The 6337-nt window shown below is 37.6% G+C and overlaps 1 non-coding gene across 1 annotated transcript; it reads left to right on the plus strand.

The window, feature by feature from the left end:
* The first annotated feature begins 4577 nt into the window (after positions 1-4577).
* Positions 4578-4685, plus strand: LOC122314554. Its single transcript, XR_006243775.1, has one exon. It is a non-coding gene; the product is annotated as a small nucleolar RNA R71 (small nucleolar RNA).
* The last annotated feature ends 1652 nt before the right edge of the window (positions 4686-6337 follow it).

Below are 6337 nucleotides of genomic sequence, written 5' to 3' on the forward strand. Positions count from 1 at the left end.
TTGGGCGTTGGAATGCCTTTCCTTGTTTTGAAAGCTGGTGAATCAAGTGTAATCTTCTATTCTCCTCTAAGAATGATGGGACACAACAATAAAAGTATTAATGTCCATATAAAAATGGTGACAAAGAATTAAAAATGAAATTAAGTTTGAGACATGGTTTAGCAATGACTAATCACTTTTAAGTTGATTAATTGACCTTAACTCTCGTTACAAGCTTAACCAAGGCAAGATAAGGTGAGTACGGGACGTCTTGGGCATGGTGGAAAACAATGGCAATGCATCTGTTGGTTAGAATCGGAAGATTGAAGGAAAAGATGGGTTTGTTTGAGTCAATTCTTCCAATGCTAGACCTGAATTTCGACGGTTAAAGGGGGGATGTAGTTGCTGAGATTTTCCCTTGAGAAAATGGCTTAAACGGCATAGGGGAGAGTTCGATTAGCTGCAATGCAGATGGAGGTGCACCTAGGTGGTGATTAGCGGTGACTTGGGTGTTGGAATGGCTTTCCTTGTTTTCAAAGCTGGTGAATCAAGTCTAATTTCTAATTTACTCAGAGAATGATGGGAAACAACAATAAAAGTATTAATGTCCATATAAAAATGGTGACAAAGAATTAAAAAGCAAATTAAGCTTGAAACATTGTTTCGACATGAGTAATCGGTTGTAAGTTAATTAATTGCCTTAACACCGGTTACAAGTTTCACCAAGGCTAGATAAGGCACATCTAGGGCTACAATTGGAAGAGCGATACAAAAGACAGGTCTCTTCGTGTCAGTTCTTCCCATGCTAGAAATGAGCTAGACGGTTACGGTAGGATGCATTTCATGAGATTTCAGTGGAGAAATTAGTGTGAACGGCATAGGCTGGGGTCCAATTAGTTGCAACGCACATGGAGATGCACGTAGGTGCTGATTGGCGGTGACTTGGGAGTTGGAATGACTTTCCTTATTTCGAAATGTGGTGGATCAAGTCTAATCTTCTATTTCTCCTCTAAGAATGATGGGAAACAACAATAAAAGTATTAATGTCCATATAAAAATGGTGAGAAAGAATTAAAAAGGAAATTAATTTTGAAACATGGTTTAGAGAGGACTAATCACTTGGACGTTGATTAATTGAAGTTAACTCCGGTTACAAGCTTAACCAAGGCAAGATAAGGCGGGTACGGCACGTCTTGGGCTTGTGGGAAAAAAATGGCATGGCATCTGTGGGTTACAATCGGAAGATTGAAGGAAAAGATGGGTTTGTTTGAGTCAATTCGTCTAATGCTAGACCTGAGTTTCAACGGTTAAGGGTGGGGATGTAGTTGCTTAGATTTCCCTTGAGAAAATGGCATAAACGGCATAGGGTAGAGTTCGATTAGTTGCAATGCACATGGAGGTGCACCTAGGTGGGGATTGGCGGTGACATGGGCGTAGGAATGGCTTTCCTTGTTTAGAAAGCTGGTGAATCACGTCTAATCTTCTAATTTACCCAGAGAATGACGGGAAACAACAATAAAAGTATTAATGTCCATATAAAAATGGTGACAAAGAATTAAAAAGCAAATTAAGCTTGAAACATGGTTTCGACATGAGTAATCGGTTGTAAGTTAATTAATGCTCTTAACACCGGTTACAAGTTTCACCAAGGCTAGATAAGGCACATCTAGGGCTACAATTGGAAGAACGATACAAAAGACAGGTCTCTTCGTGTCTGTTCCTCCCATGCTAGAAATGAGCTAGACGGTTAAGGTGGGATGCATTTGATGAGATTTCACTGGAGAAATTAGTGTGAACGGCATAGGCTGGGTTCCGATTAGTTGCATCGCACATGGAGATGCACTTAGGTGGTGATTGGCGGTGACTTGGGAGTTGGAATGACTTTCCTTGTTTCGAAATGTGGTGGATCAAGTCTAATCTTCTATTCTCCTCTAAGAATGATGGGAAACAACAATAACAGTATTAATGTCCATATAAAAATGGTGACAAAGAATTAAAAATGAAATTAAGTTTGAAACATGGTTTAGAGATGACTAATCACTTGTAAGTTGATTAATTGACCTTAACTCTCGTTACAAGCTTAACCAAAAAAAGATAAAGAGAGTACGGGACGTCTTGGGCTTGGGGGAAAACAATGGCATGGCATCTGTGGGTTCCAATCGAAAGATTGAAGGAAAAGATGGGTTTGTTTAAGTCAATTCTTCCAATGCTAGACCTGAGTTTCGATGGTTAAGGGGGGGATGGAGTTGCTGAGATTTCCCTTAAGAAAATGGCGTAAACGGCATAGGGTAGAATTCGTTTAGTTGCAATGCACTTGGAGGTGCACCTAGGTGGCGATTGGCGGTGACTTGGTCGTGGGAATGCCTTTCCTTGTTTTGAAAGCTGGTGAATCAAGTCTAATCTTCTATTCTCCTCTAAGAATGATGGGACACAACAATAAAAGTATTAATGTCCATATAAAAATGGTGACAAAGAATTAAAAATGAAATTAAGTTTGAGACATGGTTTAGCAATGACTAATCACTTTTAAGTTGATTAATTGACCTTAACTCTCGTTACAAGCTTAACCAAGGCAAGATAAGGTGAGTACGGGACGTCTTGGGCATGGGGGAAAACAATGGCAATGCATCTGTTGGTTAGAATCGGAAGATTGAAGGAAAAGATGGGTTTGTTTGAGTCAATTCTTCCAATGCTAGACCTGAATTTCGACGGTTAAAGGGGGGATGTAGTTGCTGAGATTTTCCCTTGAGAAAATGGCGTAAACGGCATAGGGGAGAGTTCGATTAGCTGCAATGCAGATGGAGGTGCACCTAGGTGGTGATTAGCGGTGACTTGGGTGTTGGAATGGCTTTCCTTGTTTTGAAAGCTGGTGAATCAAGTCTAATTTCTAATTTACTCAGAGAATGATGGGAAACAACAATAAAAGTATTAATGTCCATATAAAAATGGTGACAAAGAATTAAAAAGCAAATTAAGCTTGAAACATGGTTTCGACATGAGTAATCGGTTGTAAGTTAATTAATTGCCTTAACACCGGTTACAAGTTTCACCAAGGCTAGAGAAGGCACATCTAGGGCTACAATTGGAAGAGCGATACAAAAGACAGGTCTCTTCGTGTCAGTTCTTCCCATGCTAGAAATGAGCTAGACGGTTAAGGTAGGATGCATTTGATGAGATTTCAGTGGAGAAATTAGTGTGAACGGCATAGGCTTGGGTCCAATTAGTTGCAACGCACATGGAGATGCACGTAGGTGCTGATTGGCGGTGACTTGGGAGTTGGAATGACTTTCCTTGTTTCGAAATGTGGTGGATCAAGTCTAATCTTCTATTCTCCTCTAAGAATGATGGGAAACAACAATAAAAGTATTAATGTCTATATAAAAATGGTGAGAAAGAATTAAAAAGGAAATTAATTTTGAAACAAGGTTTAGAGATGACTAATCACTTGTACATTGATTAATTGAACTTAACTCCGATTACAAGCTTAACCAGGGCAATATAAGGCGTGTACGGCACATCTTGGGCTTGTGGGAAACCAATGGCATGCCATCTGTGGACAAATTAGAGAACAAAGATTAATTTTAAATGTAAATTCAAGTGAAGCAAAGTGATTAACAGAAAAAGTACTCAAATTTGACAAACAGTAGAGCGTCGGGAATCCCTTGCACAAATCTGGTATTTTAATTATTCTTAATTCATTGGATAACTCAATTAGGAACTCAATTCCCGCAATTCCCGATCGGAAGGTATAGATTTATAAACCAAATTGAAATCAAATGTAACCCTTTGAAAAAACATTCACCACTTTTAAAAACCGTGAATTACTACCCCTATTGATAAAATCGAATGACGACAATATACTCAGGAAGTGATATTGCAAGAAAGAACTAAATCAATATAGATAAATAATTGATCCAAACATAATCAAAGAACTAATCCATTCAATAGAAAAAGCATGACTGAATCCATAAACACAATAAATTCTATGATTATTCGGAGAAGAAAACATAAACGATGAATTGAGAATGATAAAACAAAAGTGTTTTAGAAATTGAAAATCAAATACATGAATTAACAATAAATTAGAAATATCATCTAATGTGCAAGTTCATCCCTAACCCTACTTGAGAATTTAGTTACCCATAAATATAATGGACAACAAAATTCTCCAAAGAAAACTGAAGCGAACGGTGGCCTTGGAAATAATTTTCTCCTCTTTTCAGATCTGCCTCTTGTGCCTCTTCCTCCCCGGCAACGGCGCCAAAATGTGATTAGCCACGTGTGTTGGCTTTAAGTCTTTATTCTTCAACACCTCTAGCTCCCTAGTGAGCATTTCAACCTTAGCCTTTAGGTTATCTTCTTCCCTGAGATGGTAAATTTCACCACCATTTAGGTTTCCTACAGGTCGTGACCTATTTGTGCTCTCAGTAGCACTAGGTCCAGTCCAAGTGTGAGCTTTTTCTGCAAGCTCATTGTGGTATTCTATGGCCTCATCAGGATCTTTCTGTAAGAACTCACCATTACACATCATCTCCACAAATTGACGCTGTCTAGGTGTAAGTACCTCATAAAAATAGCTCACTAAACGCCAATTCTCATATCTATGGTGAGGACACATACTTAATAGCTCCTTAAATCTCTCCCAAGACTGATACAAAGTCTCACTATCCTTTTGTACAAAGGTGGAGATTTGCCTTTTTAAAGCATTGGTCTTATGTTGGGGAAAGTATTTATTAAAGAACACCTGAGTCATCTCATTCCATGACCCAATAGATCGTGGTCTCAATGAGTGTAGCCAACTCTTAGCTCTATCTTTCAAAGAGAAAGGAAAGAACCTAAGTCTCACAATGTCATCAGTTGCATTTTGACTATGAAAAGTCGCAACTACTTCCTCAAACTCCCTAATGTGCACATATGGATTTTCATTTTCCAAGCCATGAAAAGTAGGGAGTAACTGTATCATCCCTGTTTTAAAATCCAACTGGCGAATATTAGCTGGAAACATGATGCATGATGGTGTGGCTGTGCGTGTAGGGTGGAGGTAATCCTGAAGGGTCCTAGTGGGTTGATCTTCATGTCCACTCATTTTCTTAGAATTAGAAGAATTTTCAAACAAATGATCAGAAAAGTTAAACCCAGACTCTAACACAGGTCTACAAGCAAACCAACCAAAAGCATCTCTATACCTGTGCATGCAAGGTAGAGAAAAACGCAACACTAAAAAAAACTACAAAAAGAAATAGAAAATAAAAAAAAAAATGCAGCAAGCTAAAAGAGGGAACGAAGTTACCGCCTTTACAAACTGTTGAAAAGAAAAACTCTCTCACAATTCTTCTACCGTCTCCCCGGCAACGGCGCCAAAATTTGATTACGCCCAAAGAATAACGTGGTAGTTGTAGCACAATTTTGGGGTGTCGATTCCACAGGGAGACAAATTAAAAGAATAGCAAGAGGAACAAAGAAACTAAAGAAAAAATATTAAATAAGTAATAGAGAACAAAGATTAATTTTAAATGTAAATTCAAGTGAAGCAAAGTGATTAACAGAAAAAGTACTCAAATTTGACAAACAGTAGAGCGTCGGGAATCCCTTGCACAAATTTGGTATTTTAATTATTCTTAATTCATTGGATAACTCAATTAGGAACTCAATTCCCGCAATTCCCAATCGGAAGGTATAGATTTATAAACCAGACTTAAATCCAATGTAACCCTTTGAAAAAACATTCACTACTTTTAAAAAACGTGAATTACTACCCCTATTGATAAAATCCAATGACGACAATATACTCAGGAAGCAATATTGCAGCAAAGAACTAAATCAATATAGATAAATAATTGATCCAAACATAATCAAAGAACTAATCCATTCAATAGAAAAAGCATGACTGAATCTATAAACACAATAAATACTATGATTATTCGGAGAAGAAAATATTAACGATGAATTGAGAATAATAAAACAAAAGAGTTTTAACAATTGAAAATCAAATACATGAATTAACAATAAATTAGAAATACCATCTAATGTGCAAGTTCATCCCTAACCCTACTTGAGAATTTAGTTACCCATAAATATAATAGACAACAAAAATCTCCAGAGAAAACTGAATCGAACGGTGGCCATGGAAGTGATTTTCTCCCCTCTTCAGATCTGCCTCTTGTGCCTCTTCCTCCTCTCCATTTTGTGCTAATGATATGCTTATATAGGATAAGAAAGAAACCCTAATGTCCTCTTGATTTCCGCAAAAAAAAAATCTCCTAAAGTTTAGGACTTATCTTGGCAGCCACGTACAGCCTTTAGAAGTTTTAATTTGGAAATCCTTATTAGAGACAAAGTTATAGCCCTTTAAGATAGC

Source organism: Carya illinoinensis, chromosome 6 (genome assembly GCF_018687715.1).
Source record: "Carya illinoinensis cultivar Pawnee chromosome 6, C.illinoinensisPawnee_v1, whole genome shotgun sequence".
Classification (NCBI taxonomy): domain Eukaryota; kingdom Viridiplantae; phylum Streptophyta; class Magnoliopsida; order Fagales; family Juglandaceae; genus Carya; species Carya illinoinensis.